Raw genomic sequence first — 22,575 nt, 5'->3', positions numbered from 1 at the left:
CCCACACAACAGACAGACCCCAACTAAAATGTCAGAATGATAATTATCCAATGCTTTTGTTAATAACAAGTTTAATAGCCATCTAATAAGGCGCTTGTTATTATGATAGCGTAGATAGCGAAACAAAGCAAAACAAACGAAGCCTCTATCATAACATAATCCTATGTAATAACGAAAATTACCCTTTGTTCTCAACAGAGCTGTACCTGTGTTGTGTTGCTAACTTCAGGGGAATGATTTTGAGAAATTATAAATTATGGACTCGTATTAAGCTCAATGAAGAGAAACATAAACCGTTTAAGTAACATGAGAAATGTTTAGCTTTTTAAATTGTGCTGTTCATTACTTATTTTATATGTTTTAAATGTATGTAGGCAGACAATTTTTGGCAGAGTAAAATCTGATTTGTTTTTATATGCAACTTTGAATGGCAAACAAGCTGACGGCCTACCTGATGAAAAGTGATAACCGTCGCCTATAGACATGACCAGCACCATAGACATAACAGAGTATACTGGATAAACGATAAATTGCATTTATTTAATTATAAAAACTCTGTACATTTTCAATTTAGGATGCATAGAGATATTTTACATTACAGTATATACTGCAATTTATTCCTGTCTCAACCTTCTTCTCCTTTGCAGATAATTCTTAGATGATTTTTCTTTCACCGACTTCAAAAAAAGAAGAAGAGGTTTACAATCCAACATTTTTTATATTATATTGTGAATATTGTTACATATTGTGCTATATCTTTAAAATTAATGTCAGCAATTTTTTGTTCACAAATTATTCAGAAAAAAAAATAATTTCAAATTCTAGATAGGTATTGTCTTTGGCTGACTTTTCTAATATTTATACTTAATATGTAATTTCTTTACATTATATATTTCTGGCAGGTATTTAAAAATATTGCGAGAGACATTCTAATGAATCCAACGTAAGCCGGATTATTGTTTCCTAAGTAGAAAAAATACTTGTTCAACATATTATTTTATTACAAACGTAAAGATAATTTGCCAATAGATTATCGAAATTTGTAAAAAGAAGACCAAAAATTGATTAAGGATTTGCAGACAACGTTAAATGACATCCAATTGATTCAACGTTAGTACATTGAAAGATAAAGATCTTACCTCTTTGATAAGATGTCTTTTCAAATGACCATCGAATATCTGGCCTATATCTCTTACATCCCAAATTAATCGGTTTAACCGCTCTGAGTCGTGAATGATGGTAGATAAGACCATTTGTACATTCATGACTATTTCATGATCAGATTGTAGGTAAAAAAAATTAGTAATATTTCTAAATATATGTTAATAATATAGTAATTTATATAGTACCCAATTTACAATGTATATATATTTCACAATCAGATACTTTTTTGTGACTGAAATTCTGTTTTATGACGAAGGTCTACGTCATCTTTAAACTAAGGTAGACTTTGTATTTCATTAATTTGATTTGTTTAGGTTCACTATTTATCTGTAAGTCCTTTTTTTTTAAATTGTGACAGTTTTATTCTTAGATTTTAGTTCTAATTTATATTCCTTTAATTTGTCATCTCGTATATATATATATATATATATATATAGTAGTTTTAAAATGTTATCATATTCAACGCAATATAATAGTTATCGAATAAATTGAATTGAATTTTTTATTTTTATGTAATTCTTTATTTATTACAGGTACAGCTATCTTCAATCAGACTACTGGTTCACTATGGAAGTACGTAATATTTTAAGATAAAGTAAATAAATAGGAGTAACTATTTCACCGTGTGTGCCCCGATGTAAAATGGGCCACCTCTACCTTTCCCGTGGGTGTTGTATGACTAAGGGAGGGCGAGGGTTGAACAGCAGCGTTCCTCTTAAAAATGACCACCTGACAAGCGTGGCAAAAACTGGCAAAATTCTTTTTATGGGGAAGGTTTATGTCCAGCAGTGGACTGTTAACGGCTGAAATATTGAATAATAATGATAATAATTATTTAGACGCGAATTAGGATTAGAGTGAAATTCCTTAGAATAAATATGAAATGAATGTTGCTTTGTCTTTTATTTGACATATCTTCATTGTTATTGTTGAAAGTTTTGTAAGTACACATTATATTTTAATGTCATAACTTCAGATTTAACTTACGTGTACTCTGATCGAGACAGCTCGATTAGTTTCGGGACCATTCGTGAGCCTTAATCTTGAGCAGCTGTGACGAGGCTCAGTCTCACGCTCGTATAGCAGATCTTTTCAGCTAAATTACACGTAAGTTAAACTAGTAGTTACTACATTATCATTGAATTTTGATTTGATCCCAATTCTATTGCGTCAAAAGTAGATTCTGGAAGTGATTTACGTACACTACTTTATTATTCACAATTAATGTAACCAACCGAGTGTATGATTTATTAATATACTACTTGACTTACAAAATAAATGACATTGTTAAATAAAACTGTAATTTTTATTAATAGCAATGTCCAACAGCTAGGTGTATCAACGAACGAATTTATCTCCGGTGCCCAATGGACGTATCTCCTTATTATTCGTTTGTCATTCAAGTGACACCGCCCACGCCTCTACGTCTAATTAGTACAGAAATAACGTCGGCCGATTTGTCAACTTCCGAGCTTTTATGGCATTCCTTTGAGAGTCGCCCGATGAACGTGTCCCGGCGATCTCTCATGTAAATAGATCGTTAACTCACTGTGAAATATCGTTTAAAACTTGTGGGGTGGTCATGATCACAGTTTGTAACTTTGAAAATTTGAACTTTAATACTTTAGTGACTGCCCTCTATTCGAAATTCTGTCGAGCATGTCATGTCAGTCTATTATTTTAAATATATATATAGTAAGTTTATAGAAAATTATAGTTTTTATTGTAAAAGTCATTATAGTGATTTTGGCTGTTATTATATTGTATTGAAATAAGATCTATCATTATTAATAGCAGTAATATCAATATTACATTCGGCAGCTGTATCCACAGTTCCTTTTTCTTTGTACTTGGCTGGACGCGCTGCCACGTGTCTAGATAACAACTGGATAAAGTTGAAACAAGTTTTAGAAGCGACTAACGGCAACTTCATAAAATTTTCGTTAACTGAGATGATTTATCTATTCTACGACTAATTTTCTATATAATTTTAAGTAAACTTTAACTATTCGCACTGGTACAAAAATACACCTTATTTAGTTGAGTTTTAGTTAATAGCTATGTAGCAACTGCTTAGGTACAATTAGTTCCTACACTACATACGAATTTACATGTAAAATTTTATATGTATATGTATATGTATATGTATATGTATATGTATATGTATATGTATATGTATATGTATATGTATATGTATATGTATATGTATATGTATATGTATATGTATATGTATATGTATATGTATATGTATATGTATATGTATATGTATATGTATATGTATATGTATATGTATATGTATATGTATATGTATATGTATGTGTTTACTATATTCTGTTTATTCGGTTAAAACGTTCCACTGTAAACGCATAGCTATGAAATATTCAACATTAATATCACGTCATAAAGACATTATTATCGTACAACTCTGTGATTCATGTTCATATTATTACATCGCTGTTTTATGAACTCCGGAGGATACGTAACACAAAAATGATAAAACAAAGTTAGCAAAGTCAATACTACCAAGAAATTAATCTGTAGCTAAAAGCGGCGGCACTCCAAACTTATCTGTAAGGAGCCGGAGCATGACCCCACAATCAAATGTCAAGCAAAGTTTTATCAGAGCAAAGTTGACAAATAAATCCCTCGCACCGCCTTAACTTTTCTCATAGTCTACGCAACGAGACGTGATTCGACCAACTCTATCGACCTCCTGAATAATAGTGGAACATACGAATAAATATTTTATCTGTAAACAGTCAATACGGGACGTGACTACTGTAGTCTGGCAATAATGGATAAAACCATCTTCGAAAAATTATACGTTGTTAATTTAGTTTTGTTACTACGTAAAATTAACACTAAAATCATCAATCACATCTAAATTTTTAAGAATTTAAATAATTTAAAAATCTATTTATACGTTAGTGTACATTTAATTAAACTTCTAGAAATTTAGATACTTATCATTTCATCATCAGTTCAAATTCAAAACTCATCTTGCTACGACTGATTCAATCAGACGAGACGAGTGTTTTGTTATTCTAAGAATTATGTTTTATTTGGGCAATGACTTTTTTTTCAAACTTTTCCAACCATTTGAGTGTAATTGAGCAATAAACCTTGAAACATCCTTAAAAAGTATTCTTATAATAATTAAAAATAATATTAAAATAAAAAAAATAACAAGTAAATACAATAATAATAAAAGAATAACAATGCTAAATAATTCAATTAATTAAACGCATGTTTTAAAGATTTAATACATCTGATAACAGACTCTTTATTATTTTCGTTCCATGGCGCAGTGCAAAAATAGATTCATACATTTTATATAAACTATCATATACTACGAGTATATACGAAAATATCATCAAGTTGCGATGCAATGCATCCGTGCATTCATCGCAACTCAATCTGGTCGTTTACTACTATTCAAATATTTTTAAAGCAACAGAATATATTAAGCCCCATAATAGTTTTTGTGAAACTTTAGTGATACTCTTAGCGCCTCAACAACTCTACTGATTGTCAAGAATGATGCTAATTTTTTTTCACTCGTGTAACTAATTACTAATAGTTGACTGACATAAAAAAAAATTGTAAATATCAAAATTAATACTAACTTACTAACAGATTTTATAACTATACTCTAACGTGGCCCGGCGAGTCTATCGTCCTTTGCTCTGATGCAATTTTTACAATCTGCTGCAGCTAGGCACGGTCGTAGTATATGCGCTTAGCTTTATAGTGTATCTGCACGGTAGGTCAACAGTGAAACCGTAGATGTTAATCTTAAAGTTGGTAACACAAAATGTATGTCAAGCGCAGATTATAAGAGCACGTTACGTGTAGAACATTGTTTTAAAAATATATTTAAGTATTTTTCGCAAAATGCTATCATTGCTGCGTATAATTATTTGCTACGATTACACATTAAAATATCTTCGAGCCAGGAAAGAAACCATTTAAAAAGCATCGATCGATCTTGGCATTTTAGTAATTGGATTTTAAAAACAAAAGACTGCACTTGTATGGTAGATACTGTTATAAAGCAAGCATTACACAGTTCAATGTCCTTTCAAGTGTATCGTTCAATAATGACTAATTGATGTTTTATTTGAGGTACATTGTAGTTTAATGCAATGTTGTATTATGCTATGCAAATTTATATAAAAGAAATATTTTTTTGTAGTGTAATTATAATAATGCGATATTCTTGTCGATTGGACGTGTAACTTAACCTTATCGACTTTGTAGTTTACTATTGTAATTTTTTGGCGGAAACAATAAAGAGTGTCTATCTGTCCATGTTGTCGACGTTTTATAAATTTTGTTAAGCAGAAAATGTTCTCGCTTGGGGACCGCATGAGTAAAGAAAGAATTGAAAGTATTCATACAATTGCACATAAATTTGGTGAGATTTTATTCTGTAACGTGAAGTCTTCGTGGCATTGTTACATTTCTTATTTTTTTTTTTATTTTTTATTTATTTAACTATGAACCCTACATTTGACTGAGTAGGTTGAAAAATTATTAAAAATTCCGTGACCATCAAAAGTCCTCAGTGTGATTCTCGCTCGAGTATTATTCACCTGTCATTATTCTGTGTCATTAGGATCGACGCAATACGTTTTTTCGAAGGCAGAAGGGATTGTTAGTAATGGAGATAAGCAATCAAATTGCTAGCAATATACCCTATTAGGTCGACCTCCAAGCGATTTCCTCTGAAAACCTTCGTGATGAATTTATTGTTTAATTTGTCACAAATAGCCAACTGACCTGCTTCATCTTCAGCTATCATCTCTCACTGGTACCCTACCAATATATACCGATAGAGCAGGTAAACATTTCATTATCATATATTAAAAAAATACTCTCTTTCTCTATTTGCAGTCACCCCAGTACGAATTCTCTTTTTCCTTTCTATTCTCCTTTAGGTCCTATTGAAAATTTTATATGTACTTAATATCATGTATTTAATACGTCTTTAAAATATTCAATGTACACTTTATTTTCATAATTTTGCTGGATACCTTCATTGGGTTTTGTATTTCTTCTGTTAAGACTGTATAATTATGTTGATTTACTTACAAGTAATTAATGTGAGTATGTAAAATGTGTATTATTATAACACGCTAGCTACAACAGCTGTTATTTGTCGAGCGCTGGCCAAAAGGTGATGGATGGCGAGCGTTTCCGTTCAAGTTTTAAAACTCGGCTCTTCAGTAATGGGACGGTATTGTTATTTCAGTCGGAAACGTAACGAATGGGAATGTTCAAAGTGACGGCGCACATATTTTATAAGCGACCGTTTGTCTGGAGGCGCATGTGTGTCCGATGCTTGCGCTGAAATATTTACGAGCTATTAGAGCAACAAGAACAAATATCTAGTTAGTCTCATCCTTATTCAATGTCTTAGATGAGCAACGTAATGCCATTAAAGCGATAATATTACTAATAATCTATTTTCCCACATTATAATATTTTTTGCAGTCTATTTTCGATCATCATCATCATATCAGCCAATATGCCTCCCTTGACAAACAGCCTGAACATAGGTCTCTCCCTATTACCCCTTCCTTCCCTAATAATCTTTTTCTATTGGAAGTTTTGGAGTTAATTAAAATACAGGATGCATTAGAAAAGTACAGAAGTTAAGGTAAAACCTGATGTTTTTTTTTCCTATTGAAAGTAATAATAAAATTTCTACCTTGTAATAAATAAAAATTTATTAAATATATATGATCATTTATTAAAATATTAATATATGTATGTTTTTAAAAGTAACCAGCAAAAGCGGACTGCTTCTTATAAGATTTATTTAGTTAAATGTTTATTCGGTAGCTATTGTAATCTAAACATTCTGTAAAGGTCGATCATAGTCGGATTTTATATTACTCAAATAATATTTAGCTTTTTTTAGCAGTATCTTATAGTACATCGTGTATGTAGGACACAGAGTAACAATTAAATCACATGTCTTACCAAGCAAGTGATTTAATACTGGTGCAAAATTAAACCAGTAATTACTGACGCATCGATATCCAAGCCCTTTGATGTGAGAGTGTTAGTCTCTACGTACGTTTTATTGGAAAATTCACCAGTGCTACTAAAATAAATAACTTTCATGTAACAAATAAAAACTATTGAATTCCGACAATAACATAAAATGCCAAATCTGCAAAAGTTGTCGGTTATTAGACTGATTTATTATGTATACATTATTTATGAGATATTATTATTTTTACTATTATTATTTTTATTATTATTATTAATATGATTCTAATTTATTTTTAATACAAAATGCCTGCCATGTTGATTTTAAACTTATTTACAGTCGACTTTTCTGAAAATAAATTAAATTATGTTTGGCTGTCTATCATGAATGTACTCTTTTCTATTATGATTGATAATACGAGTAAATTTATGACTTGCTGATGATGATGAAGAGTACATTATCACTTTTCGTCAGATGAACTATCAAATAAAGTAAAATGAAACTTGATATATGGTAAGCCTAATGAGACTAGTCATCTGTAGGTTTTACTGAGTGAGTTTTTTATTACTGATCAAAAGTGGAATCGCTAAATATTTATATACCAGTTATTCATTAATTGAATTGTTAATAACAATACTTGCCTTTTAAGGTATTGCGTAATGTTTATAGAAATGAAACCATTTATCATCAACATTTCAACTTGTCCATCACTCGTTGCAGAGCACTGTATTTCGACAACTATTCACTGTTTATTACTTTTTTTCTATTATGAGATAACATATATAATATATAATATAATAATAATATGACTCTTGTAATATTTTTTATAGAAAAAGGAACAAGGGACTTGAAATCACAAAAAAATAATAAGATCTTGGAGAGACGAGCAGCCTCGTATTTATTTTTCTTCACCACCAATCTTTTTAAATATTTCCTTTTGAATTTTGTACTAACAATATTCCAAGGCTTTGTTCGTGTACATTAAAATAAAAAAGGAACTTGTATTTATATAGGGTGTGGTCCGTCTGTGTAACAAATTTTATTTTAATCCATTTAACAATTTAAATATGATTGAGTGACAAACATCAAAGCATTCGAATATCTTTACAAATTTTTACCTTCATAATATTAATATAATGTAACTTAATGCTCTTAAATTTATCAAAAAATTTTTGAAACTACAATAAATTATGTAACGTAATAAATTTACGTCGTCTTGACGCCATCATAAAAATACATATATTAATTTAAAAAATGCTAATTATCTTTAAAAAGACAATTTATATAGTGATTTAGTAAAATGTTATGGTTAATATTATATTTATCATAAATAAACACCAACATTAAACCATCACACCAACCTTCAATATAAATAATTACATATTATAAGAATATAAACGTAGGCAAAATGTACCGTTCGCCTCTATTCATTCTAATTGTAATCGTAAATTATATAACGTTTATGAAATGAATAGTAAAAAGAAACACGTTCATTACAAAAATAGACTTTTATATTCCTAGAAAAGAATAATCGATACTCAACCTCATACTTCTGCGATATTTATAACATCTGGTTTTGCTAAATGTTTGTACTCAAACTTTGACAAATCTAATATTGAAATCCATAAATCTGACTGCATTCAAATTGCCATTTGCAGTTCTGAAGTAGTTGTAGATAGTAATATTTCATGTATCTTAATTTATGAGAATAGTTCAAAGGCGGTCTTGTGAATGCTTTACATCTATATAAATTGTTATCATTTATATGAATTACTCGTATGACTCGTAATTCCCTCGGTATTGCAAGTTTTGATACGATTATTAATTAATAATTAAAAAAAAATTGGAATGGTATTAATTGTATATATATATGCCCTAGAAATATTTTAAGGTGATTTATTTTTCATATAAAAAGTCAATCTTCTCATTCTCAAGTTATAGATTACTTTTACAACTTTTTCTATTACTTATTAATGAAATGGTAATAAAAATTATACTTTAAATAAAATGTAAACTTGAAAAACATTTATATTAAAGAAATGAATTTAGTACGTAGCAAATATCCTTTAATATCGTAGTGAAATTCACTATACAAATGTAGCTTTGTCGTGCATCAATGGAACTGTATCCATAGATATGTACAATAATCTCTGCAACAAACGAGTGCAATGAATGCTGTAATTTAATTTCATTATGAAAATCTGTTAAATGAGCGTTAACGAGTCACCGCCCTTGGCCGATACAGGCGCGGCTCACACTTGACAAATTGCTTAATTTCATAAAGTGGTCACACACAACTGTTTGTTTACTGTATAATGGACATGACACCGGTCACTGTGATCCCTGCGCACCTAGTATTATTCGTGATTCACTGAACTGCTATATTAGTTGGACACGACAAAGAAACAGTAATGGGCCCTCATATATATGCAAATAAACTTTCCAAATGCGTTTTAAATTAAAATAATCCCGAATTTATATGTAAATTTGTGACCGCACTTTGTCCTTCGCGGCTTCTCTTTCCGAAATCGATTACGTTACACGGATTTAGGCTTAGATCCAACACAGACAAGTTTAATGAAGGGGTTTATCTAAATTGAGATCCATAGTGGAATCAACTTGAATTGCGGTTGTATTAAATTTCCGACGTAGATACTTTCTAGAAAATCACTAGGTAATAGATAAAAATGCTAAATGGCGGGATGATGTTAATAATGACCGGCATTTACCCGTGGGATTTTGTGAGGACGGGACGCGCCCGGTTCGGTCACTCGCAGTTTTTACATTGTATATTTTTTACCTTATTCCGACCGCAATAAAGCCACGTATACCTGATATGTGAGTAACATTAAATATGACTGAAATGTTTATCTACAAATTTTATGTCGCCCACTTTAATGTGAAGTTTGATAAAAGATAGTTTTTACGACGTTTTTATTTAGTTCGTCCATCTAAAGAATTCCATCACTATCTTAATTTTTATGCTGTAACCTTTTAGCTTCCTATTATCAAGGTGTATAAAAGCCGATGTCTGAGTTTATGGGACCACCCGGCCGCTTTGAACTAAATCGATCCGTGTGTATACCCCTTGTATGTCACTTCAATTAGTCATGATTAAGTTTAATTTATAGTTACATTTAATGGTCCATTAACTAGCTCCCTAGTGTCTAACGACTTCTTATTGTGAAACCCTACAGTTACATAAAACACTTTCAGCCAATTAAACGCAACATTGATATTTGATCTCTATATATAAGCTGACACTCTTAATTGTTGATGTTGATTGCTATGTGTAATAAGTGCATAAGTATTTGATGCCCTATTTTCTCATAACAGCTACTAATTCAATGTGATCTTTTTATTACTCTCTATCACTTGTGACTTCGTTCGAATAGAACTATCTCTATCTGCCTATTTATACCCGTATTACGACATGTCACTTACAGAGAAGTCTAAATGAATTGAGTGCCAAAGGCACCTATATGGAGGGCAAGCATGAAATACTTACGAGTAGGCATAACATATATTTTTATATAGTATAATATATATTACATATATAGAGTATCTGTATACTCGTGAATGTATCATATATAAATTTACCGCCTATTAATCATATGTGTTTCACTGGTTATTTGATTAGAAATCTTATATTTAATTCCGCTACCATTAATGAGTGTGACTGCCAACGCTAGAAGATTGACTACTATTATTATTATCAGAAGTTCTACAACAATAAGTTCAACAATCTTCCGTATTAGACACTAACTCCGACTGCTACTTCATCCACGCACGTTTCGCGACACGTCATTCACCATTAAACAAGGCATCTTTAGGCGAATTAGTAGATCGCTTAGATTTGCAATTTCTGAGCCGAACGGTTAACGCCAAGCAGCGATTATACTTGTATGTCATATTTTATTTATATCTAAACTTCACAATTTTTTATGATATCGCAAGTACATGGGAATTCTTTGTTTATTTCTGCTTCTAAATTATCCTTACTAATTATTTCATTAATGTGACACTGTGTTTGTTTGTTAATTCATAGTGAGTTAAGGGCTTAATAAATCTTCATGTGATATACTCGTAATATTTCGGATGAAGCTGGAGAAGGCAACTTATTTCATCCCAGCAAATCAATGTATTATCTTGGTCAAGCAGACTAAGTTACGGATAGAAACTAGTTTTAAACAACTCGTAATTTTGTTTCATATTTTTTTATAACACATCAATACATTTCGTTCTTTTTTCAACGTAACCCAACTTTGTTTCTTAAATATATCATTCTTTTTCAGAGAGAAATGCAGCTTAATTTCCACGAAACATATAGTAAAGCTTCGTATTGCTCAAGCAACGCAATGTAAGCCGTTTTATTTGAGATATTACACACTTTACAACATAGTAGGTTCCCCTCTGATGATATCTGAGCACATTTGGAATGCCTTGTACTTCATATGTACCTACAGTGAGAATATGCTTCCTTTGAGATTTTCGTGTATTACTCGAAACGTAGATTCCAACTGACCAGTGTTAGTAGGACCAGTAAAACAAAAAATAACATGTAAGTTAATCTGGTTATTTTTACATTTAATGTATAATGTACTCGTATATGTATGTAGGAAACTTAACAATAAGCAAAATTAGACTGGTAGGATGTAAGCTTATAAAATATATCCATAGAATTTAAATATTCTCGTTCAGTTGTCATAATAATTTTGTGATGATTGAAGTTTCTATTTTTATTTCTATTTTTTTTTTCTTGTTATTAAATAAAATTTATTTGTAAAGAAACGATTTCGCAGTTTGCAGCAATATTATTTTCAAACTAATATATTTACGAAACATCCCGATGTCCATTGATGTATTATCAACCCTCCAAAAAGAAGGAGGTTTATAATTTCGTTGTATTATTTTTATGTTTGTTACCTCATACTTCCGACAAATATAAATTGATTTGGAAAACTCTTTTTTCTTTGATATACTTTACTGATTGGTGCAATAGAAATTTTATCATAATCGTATCAAACGTTTAGTTTTGAATCAAAATAACTGGTTTTGCCTCAATTGAAGTAGGTTTTTTTTTGTGATACTTAATCATAAATTATATTCGTTTATATTAATAGTGCATAACTACTGGGCAATATTAATTTTATTATTATATGTCTTATATCTTTCTTATTTTGTGGTAATATAAGTACTAATATAAGTAAATGCTCCGTAATGTTCTCTTTTCGATATTTAAAATTATATAGTCTAAATCAATATAAACATGCTCATGTCAGTACTCTTTACCTTTTTAATACATGCACTCTAAAAATATAAATTTAAAATACCCACTCAACCAATAATAAGCCTCCAAAAATAATTAATTTGAGTTTAATATATTCATATTATTAATTATTCTTGGATAAGGTTTCAACGGGTTATAATTACATTTGGTAACAAGCTTGAATATATGCGTTACGCATAACTTGATTACTTTTAATGTCGTTAAAACGCCGCTTGCGTTTTTATATTTTACCAAGAAGTGACATTTTAAATCCCAAACGATCAACTGTTTTATTTCTAACCGGAATATCTCAAACTAGTTTCATGCTCGCTTTTAATTTTAAGATGTTTCCTTTAAATCAACCTCAATTGGTAATTCAGAATGTTCAAGAATGGAACAAGGTGAAAGTTCACGATCAACATCGCATTTGGAATAGATAAAAAATTGCGGTCGTAGAACGCAATACGAGAGCATTTGGGTTAGATTCAATGTACGATTCCAATGTTTTCCCTAAATGTTTAGGAAAACATTCTATAACTCGAGGTAATAGGCGAATTTCCCGGCTCTCGGGTTAATTAGGTTTGTTAACGATGTTAACAATACTAGAGAGCATAGTCTAGTGACAGTTAATAGAAAAGAATGAATATTACAAAATTGTTATCCACAATTATTTAGTGTCACTAATTCAATGTTTTAAATATACTATCGGGACTTAATGCGATTAAATTCAAAAATTTAAGCATAGATCAAAAAGCAGTTTCTGTTGCTATGTGTTATATTTAGCATTACCACAGAAGCCTAACTCAGATCGTTTTAGTAAATACAAGTTTCCATGTAATTTAGTGTGAGTAGGAAATAATTTAGCAGATTCAGGCTTATGTTTGAACAGTAAAATACATATAAATAAATTAGTTAAAATAGAGTAAGTTCGCTTTTTAATTGTATCAGACGGACACTTTGTACAAAAGTCGATTGCTTGGGCACCTTTGTCCCATTTGTGTTTCTACCGTGAAGCAGTTGTGTTTGCATCGGTTTTATTGGTAGGATATGGCAGTGAATTTACAAAATACAGAGGAATAACATCTGAGTCCTCAGGAATGGCAACGCATGGGGAGTATCATGGACGAAACAGTATACTGTTATGTTCATGGTACTGCTCATATCTATAGGTGACGGTTATTACTTTCCATCAGGTGGGCCGTCAGCTTGTTTGCCATTCTAAGTTGCATAAAAAAAAAGTTATTTTTAAACATTTTATCATACAAAATACTAAAATTAGAACAAATAATAAAACATTTCGCAGCGCTCATTTTTTTCTTATAAAAACGATAAATTTATTCTGTTCTCATAAATTATAATAATGGATACGTACTATTTATATTATACAAGAAACCTTTCAGAATTTGACGGAAATCTATATTTATTTGAAAAACAAATAACGTGTCTACAAAAATTAAATAATAATTAAGAAATTATTCGGACTACCAATTCCATTATAGCTTTTAAATTATTTCTATTCCCTGTACAAAAAACTTACTAGTACCATATACTTCCCTTATGGAATACTTTAAAACAAAACATCTATTAATAAAATTAACTTCTATACTTTCAACTTGCCTAAGGCAATAACATGAAGCGTAATTCGTAATCATCGTTCGTTCTATCATCATATTCAAAACTAAACATCCACATTTAAATATAGGACTGTTGAACTGTATGTATTGCATGATAAATTGTATTCAATTTGCCGTCTGACAGCCACCGAGGAAAGCATTTGGGTTACAAATGCTTATGCTTAGAATGCACGCGATATGAATAGATATAAGTAGGTACATATAGCAAACATAACGTAGTATTGTTCGTTTTAGTGACATATTATTAGGGCTGTTTATTTTTGAATTTATTTATGTACTATCTACATTGATATTATACCAAATAATATATAATCTTTTTATTTTATTTTATTATTATTTAGTAACGATGTAACAATATTATGTGTCAACTTATTTTCATAACCAAGATATAAAATATAGATAGAAAGTGTACAATAAATAAATTTTATTATTTTTTATATATTGTGATTCCTAAGGGAATAAATTGGAAAATTGTCAAGCTCCCTTAGTTGGTGAATATAATAAATAAATAATAAAGTAAGAGGCGATTAAGGTAAAAATTCTAGTAAAAGAAAGGAAAAATTCGAAATAAAACGCTATACTGAGCCACCTGATTAATGGATACTAATAAAAACGATTAAAATTACCTCTCTTTTGATCACGATTCTCTCTCTCCTTATAACTTGTCCCTGTCTGTCTCACGGATGACTATTTCATCCGTATATTTTTGACGTTTTTACTATCACCAATTTTTGGCTTAAAAATGTAAATTGACAAATTATTATATATATATATAAAATCTAACAAATTAGAATTTTTAACTATTAAAATTAATTTTTGATTCTAGATAATTTAATAATAATAATAGTTTTGATATTTGTGTAATATATTCTGGAAATAATTTTAATAAGAACTTTGTAATCTAAATTACAAAGTTCTTATTAAAATTATTTCTAGAGTATATTACACAAATATCAAAACTAATAAACTAAATTTAATAATTTACCAGAGGGAGACTTTGTACAAAAGTCGTTTGCTTGGGTACCTTTGTCCCATTCGTGTTTCAACCGTGAAGCAGTTGTTTGCGTGGCTATTTTTATGCAATTTAGAATGACATACAAGCTGACGGCTCACCTGATGGAAAGTGGTAACCGTCGCTTATATACATGAGCAGTACCATGGATATAACAAAGTATACTCTTTCGCCCATGATACCCCTCATGCGTAGTTTACAGTTTGAAGAGTGGGATATGGCAGTGAATTTACAGGGTATAGAGGCATAACACCTTGGTTTTCAGGAATGGCAACGCATAGTATCATGGGCGAAACACTCTGTTATGTCCATGGTACTGCTCATGTCTATAGGCGACGGTTACCACTTTCCATCAGGTTAGCCGTCGGCTTGTTTGCAATTCTAAGTTATATAAAAAAGTAAAAAAAACTTTATGTGTATATATGTATGAATTAATATGTTTTTCACATAATAAATAAATAAACTGTAACCTGTAATATTTGTACTCGTGTATGTATGAAACAAAGTCTAGATACGACTTGCTAACTAAATTTTTTGTTTGTCTCTAGTCATCACTTTACGACAGAGTTGTATATTCAGGTAATTCCAGCTTCCGGTCTAGATGTACTGAATACAGAAATAAACTTGGTTGCCTAAATATATCGACATCCGTTAAATCGAAGTTGTTGACTGAAGATAAGTAAAATGATAAATTATACCGTTGTAATAACTATTGAAAATAAATGTGTAGGGTAAAAGTATGTACCAATATGTAATAAAAAATTAAAATAAAAACATCTGTACAAATATGTTGCATATTGGAAAAACTGCAACTTCAATTGTAATTAAACATACAAATAAATAACTACCGACTCATACTGGCTCTGCATTTTTTTTTTTAATAAAACATAACCCATTTTATATTGTTTATTGTACTTGTAAATTTCATAGATAATACATTTATAAATATTGTAAGCAAGGGTGAACTTATCTCTGAAAAAGATCTGTTCCAGTCAACCCAACACTGTTGAATAGCATGTCGTTAGCTAAAGTGCACGAATGCTATAGGAATAAACTATTAATACTAATCAATACATAAGTTACAAATAAACAGTTAAATGAGATATTAATATATATTAAAATAATACATAAATATAATACCTACCTACTTATATAATAAATGCTAAATTATTTACTTGCTGGTAACCTGAAGGTGAAAGAATTTTTTAAATTAATATATTTTTTTTTAGTTTAATCAGTAATAAATAAAAATCAATCTTATCTCTTTCTAACACATATAAACACATAGTATAAGCAAATTATTTCGTAAATACTCATAGATACTAGATTAAATAAATTAAAATAAATATTTGAATTTAGAACGCATGGGTTGTCTATAAATAGTCATTGCTTCGCAACAACCCGGATTTTGTGTCATATTACAAAATCCTATCCATTGCAAAATTAATTATCAAACTCTATTGAAAATTAGCCATGTAATCTCGTAACACAAACTACAAAGAAAAGAAGACAAATTAAGAACCCTCTTATTTTAGAAGTTCTTAAAAATATTAATCCACATGCCTTTACACGCATTTAAATCTTTGACATTACTAATTTGACGGATTGTACCGGTTTACCAAGAAATTATGATTCCAGTTACAATTTTGGCTTCTGTTTATTTATGAACGAAAAAGGGGCTGAACGTTAGGCCTACCTACGGGGAATGCTTCATTAATCATCGCCCCCTAATGCCGGGGGCTAAACGAATATGTAAAGCGAGCTGAGAAGGCACCGAATTTCACGTTGCCAAACATACGCATAATCCTGATTCAGTGGGAATGACATCAGTAAATACTTATGGATTTAGTTTTACGCTAAGTGCACAAATCCGTCGAACACTTAGATTGAAAACATATAGATTGGTAATGTAAAAGAGAAGAACATAGTAGCATGTAGGTGTGTTAAAGCGAGATAGAGGTATAGGTCATTCGCGTACACATTAAAGGTCCCAAAAGTATTATCGCGTGTACTTACATGCGATAATACTTTTATTTGATTAACAAAATAAATTCAGAATAATTTTATATTTCTAAGTTTAATTAGGTTTGAGTGAATGTAAATTGTGTAATAACCTAAGGGATATAATATAAAATTGGGAGACAAAAGAAAATTAAACATTTTATATACCCTTGGAAGTAACCATGACAGAAATATTTTTATATACATCTTGTTACAAGAAGTAGAAAAAATGATCACTTTTTATATAAATAAAGCTCTATACGGTTTGAAATTAAAATAAATCCGTGAACTATTTTTTTACATTATACGCACACTAGTATAATTGTTTTTAGCATATACGTGACTACGTATGTAGTTAAATATTACAAATTATAAATTAGATAAGACTATGGCGAAACAGTATATAACAAAGTATACTTTTTTAGCCCATGATACCCCTCATGCGTAGTTTACAGTTTGAAGGGTGGAATATGGCAATGAATTTACAGGGTATAGAGGCATAACACCTTAGTTCCCAGGAATGGCAACGCATAGAGGTATCATGAGCGAAACAGTATACTCTGTTATGTCCATGGTACTGCTCATGTCTATAGGCAACGGTTACCACTTTCTATCAGGTGAGCCGTCAGCTTGTTTGCTATTCTAAGTTGTATAAAAAAAAACCAACATTACGAAATATTGTTTAAATCCTTTTTTCTAAAAGTTTATTAATATAAATATTACAAGTTTGTCTTTAGGTTAGACAATAGTCAAAACTAAACTTATTACGAGAGGGTGGAAGAGACAGAAATTAAAGCCGAATTAGGTCGCTAACTTGTTACCATTAATTTTGGAAACAAATAACTAGTGTTTTGTATTACTATAACTAACAGCGGTACTTAATCATAGCTAATCTGCTTTCAATCTAACATTAGCCGAGTGTAGATCATAATTAACTTGTGCACTGAGTCGTCGAGTCCAGGAAGCGTTTTGTTCATATCACGAACGTCCATCGAACCACGCTCACTTGTATTCACCCTAACATTACCACTAATGTTTGAATTTTCATGGAACATTTTTTAGTAACGATCTAAATTATTATAGTGGGTTATTTTACATTTAAATAGTATCTTTTTAATTTATGGTGGTTGATAGTTTACCACAAAGTAACTGAGGTATATACCTCAGTTACTATATCCAGTAATATTACTGGATTAAATAGAGTTTTATTTTTGTGGTTTGTACACACTGATAATGAGTACAGTGGAAAGCAAATGGCTCGCTAATATCTACAATAGTTCTCTTCTAGCAAACCCAAAGTGGAAAGGTGTATCAAATATTTTTTTTATGCAACCTAAATAAATTACAAACTAACGGCCCATCTGATGGAAAGTGGTAACTGTCGCCTATAAACATATGTTGAATATTTGACTGTAATAGTTATGTTTTGATCTACTCCAGCTCAGTTTAATTTTTTTTTATAAGTAAAGGTAAAATAAAATAAATTTCATTTTCTTCTTTTAATAATAAAAGCTAAAAATTTGCATAGATACTATTCATGTGATGTAGTTTATGAAGAGGTTTATGTAAAGTCCTACGTGAATATAAGATCGGGTTTCACGCGTCCGAAGCCATAGAATTTGTTTCTATTATGTTATAAAATTAAGTCAAGATCTCACATGCTTAAAGTACACTACATACACTTTTTAGTTTGTTCACTTGAATAGACCGGCTTCTATAAAATTATGCACATTTCCAAATATAATAAACTGTCATGCTATATTTATTATTATAGTATTTAACCGTAGTTTATTTGTATTCAGCAAATAAATACCGATGACGGAATTGATACTATTTACTTTGTTAATTGGTCAAGAATAGAATTTCCAACATTAACAGTCGTTTTGTAGATTGCTGAATGCAGCTTGTTGAGATTTCAAGTCCCCTCCTGTTGTGAGTTTTTCTAAAAGTACCCTCAACAAAATACCCAGTTGACCCTTGTCTGATTTAGGAGTCTTGGCAACCCCTCGACTGGGGGATATACATTATAATTTATTTCGAGACATTACGAAGAATTTTCTTAAATGAACTCTTAATATAAAACAATTACTGTCTCAGCGCATAGATAATGTACAAAATCTTACCTCCCAGTGAAATAATGGACAGACAAAGTTTGCTCTTCTGAGATTCCCCAGATCCCAGCAGCTGAGTGTTAATTCTATTTTTACATTTGTTAAATAAAATATTTGAGTTAAATTTAAAGGAAATTCGAAGGAAAATATTGCGTTTATGAATAATATCCTCGCCATTTAGGCACTTGCAGATGCCGCTTTGGTTTTCGAATATCGTAGACATGTTAATTGTTTCTACAAATGTAACATGTGTTTAGTTTACAGAACTATTTAGGGTTCTAAAAGCGACAAGTTGTGGCCCTAATGTTACACAATGTGTACTTGTAGACACCCTTTGTTTATATAAATTCATTTGATCAATTATCAACAAAATTATGATATGAGTAATTGTGAGAGTAACAGTAAACAATTATGTTTTATTACCCCATCAGCGATTATAGTTGCTAATTAAAATTAAAAATATTGAGAGTTATGCTAAATTGTGTTATGTCTATTTATTTTCACGGCATCTTCGATTGCCTATAATATATGTATATAAGCTAAAATATACATATATTATAGGATTCCGATCACCACTGATATTAAATATCCAGTAGGCATTCTATGATAACAAACAAAATGATATCAAAAAGTTACCTCGCAATGAAAGAGTACTCCGAGTCTTCAAGATTTTATTCTCCCTATTTGTAAAAGAGGCGGAATGTGTGTCAATATAGAAGTATGCATGAAACCAACGCATTACGTGTCTCTAACATACCCGAATTGTATGGAACGTGATCTGGGAGACAAATTGGATACACATTTTTCCTTGAGAACCAATGCTTACACGGAATATTTTAAATCCGTTACTTTTGATCTTGTGGGAACCTTATTTCATGTAGATTTGTAGAAGTAGTCTTTATTTATAGAACGCCAAAATCTATTGTTTCATATTATTATATATGGCTATAATATATTATTATCTTACTGCTACTTTAATTAATAATACATTATTCATACCAAGGTCTATTTCATTGTTCAAGATATTTTAATTTGTTGTTATTATACTAATAAATTATGTATTACACTCAAGTAAAAGCTTTTGTGAATATTTAATAAACATTATTCATTTCTTTTAATCGAGAAAAAATTATAAACATTTTCGTTTATTTCATCAGTAATTAATTCTATGTTATATTAATTTGTAGATAAAATAATTTGATTAAAAATATAACTTTATTTAGAGATTGTTGTTTTATTTTGTTCTATTATGACGTAGTTTATCGGTAGCAGGTCATATAGGTTTGAAAAACTAAAAATAATAATTTGCTTTATATTTTGTTTTGTCATCAAGAGTTGTAAGGAGGCAAGAATTGTAGGGCCGTTGAGGTTGAAGTGGATCGATGCGGTACAGATTTTATTATTGGCTCACTGTCCCTTAGGGTGGATTGAGGCCATTCCTTATTGGTTGTACGCATTGGCACTTGAACACAGAGCTTTCAATTATTCAAAAATAGTTTAAGTACTATTAAATTAATAATCGTAACAACTGCCTGCTTTTAAATTAAAATAGTTGCCAAATGTTATGAGAATGTGGAAATAAATATTAAAGGAATACAACTAAGAATATATTTTGTAAATATTTTATTGTTTTTTTTTTTTTTAAAAAGTAGGTTCAACGCTAGAATCCGACTGTATGTTACACATATGGCGATACAATTTATTGCAAGTCGTTGATAATATTTTTCATTTTAATAAGCAGGAAAATTATTTCACTTTGCTCATTTTATCTTATTATATTTTGTTGTAAATACCTAAATTGTATTTACCTCAAGTGCTAAACTTTTGTCAAGTTCTTATGCATTTTCTTCTTTCGTTATCGTATTCTTTTGCTCATAAACTCTTTGAAAGTCATACTGTATGGTGAGTTTGATAAAATCTTTGTATGTCGATGAAAGTTTTATTTATTTCTTAATATAAAGAAAACACTACATAATGTAATTTGATATGCTTTAAAAAAATTGTATAAATAATTTTCTATGTGTTGTATAACTGTTATCAAATTTTTTCGACCATTATTTAAAAAAAATCGTATTTATAATTAATACTAAATTTTATCCGAAAAAAAAGGAACTTTTAAAAAGTGTCTATAGCTACACCATTTATAACTGAACTAGTAGTTAGCTGTATCAACAAACTTCTCACTAAATTCAACTGAATCTAGTCAAATAAATTTGGAGTGCACAGTGTGCGGTTAGAAGCCATTTTGTGTTCAATATCTGCACCGAGTTTACATTATTGTTTCAATTACTACTACTACTTCTATAAGGAAAGAAGAATACTTGGGAGCTTTGTTCTTATATTGTAGTTTTTTTTTTCCACGTTAATTGATTTTTCTCAATATTTAAATTGAGAACACACTAATACTTCTCGTTTAGCATAGTGTATTGCAGTGAGAGCAGTGTCCTTGAGGTTATCATATAACTTTTAATTACGCCTACTGACAAGATTAAGGTTGTGAGTTTAAGTTTAATTTCTAAATGGTTACCGTGTATTGAATAAAATACAAAATTAACGAATACCGGAGCAAATACGTATCTAAATATAAAACGTTATAATTATTATACATAAAGATTATGGTTTTGCCTAAATTCTACTTACGATCATTTGAGCCCTTTTTGAGAAATGCTAATAAACCACGTTATTCAATATTAATAAAAAAATAACTAAGTACGTTCAAATACTTTTTTTTCGTGATATTACGTTTTATTGCTTACACAACTTATTTGAAACGGCGAAAATAGCCGACGGTATTTTTGGACGAGGGCTTTAAAGTTAATCTGAAATAAAGGACCTAATCTCACTGAAGGTAATGAAGATATAACAATTTTCATATTTTTTGACGAGAATAATTGAAATAAAAGGAGTAACATTTACGTTCTCGTCACGCAATGCTTGCGAGATTAAAGCGACCTTTATGTTTCGTTGTACGAAAGATGTTTGGGCACGTTGATATAAATGCTCAAGAATGGTGCCGGTTGAAGCTTTATCAAGAAAGTACTTTGCATTTTGCGGTTTGATTGAGTACCATCATTTGTAATGGAGAAAATGTATTATTTACTGGAATGTAAAGTTTGGAACAATTTCAAAATAATGGTAAGGGTCGATTGATATAATTTGATCAAATTTAAAAAATACAAACTTAATATTAGAAACAGCAATTTAATGAAATCCTAACGTCTTAGGGTCCAGGGTTTGAAGATTATTTAAACAAATCTCTGATCATTTGACCGAGGTCTTTGGCACCCAAAAGGCCGACGTCTACTTTGGCCAACGTATCAGTCTTGCAATACAATTATATATACAAGTATATCCAGCGATATCAGAGGAAATGCGGTTAGCCT

At 30.2% G+C, this 22,575-nt stretch overlaps 1 protein-coding gene across 4 annotated transcripts in view; it reads left to right on the top strand.

Moving 5' to 3' along the window:
- Positions 1 to 22,575, top strand: part of LOC113520651 (uncharacterized) — a 157,995-nt gene that overhangs the window by 72,552 nt on the left and 62,868 nt on the right. The window contains exon 1 of one of the 4 annotated variants that reach the window (XR_004223982.2): positions 1,718 to 1,737. The exons of the other annotated variants lie outside the window; for them this stretch is intronic. The gene's annotated coding sequence lies outside the window, so the exon portion shown is untranslated. Of the gene's footprint in view, positions 1 to 1,717; positions 1,738 to 22,575 lie in introns of those variants that run through there. 4 annotated transcript variants of the gene reach the window in all.

Source organism: Galleria mellonella, unplaced genomic scaffold (genome assembly GCF_026898425.1).
Source record: "Galleria mellonella isolate WM207_F2 unplaced genomic scaffold, CSIRO_AGI_GalMel_v1 utg36, whole genome shotgun sequence".
In the NCBI taxonomy this organism is placed as follows: Eukaryota; Metazoa; Arthropoda; class Insecta; order Lepidoptera; family Pyralidae; genus Galleria; species Galleria mellonella.
The sequence above is the reverse complement of the archived record's forward strand: the minus strand, read 5'-3'. Positions and strand labels throughout refer to the sequence as shown.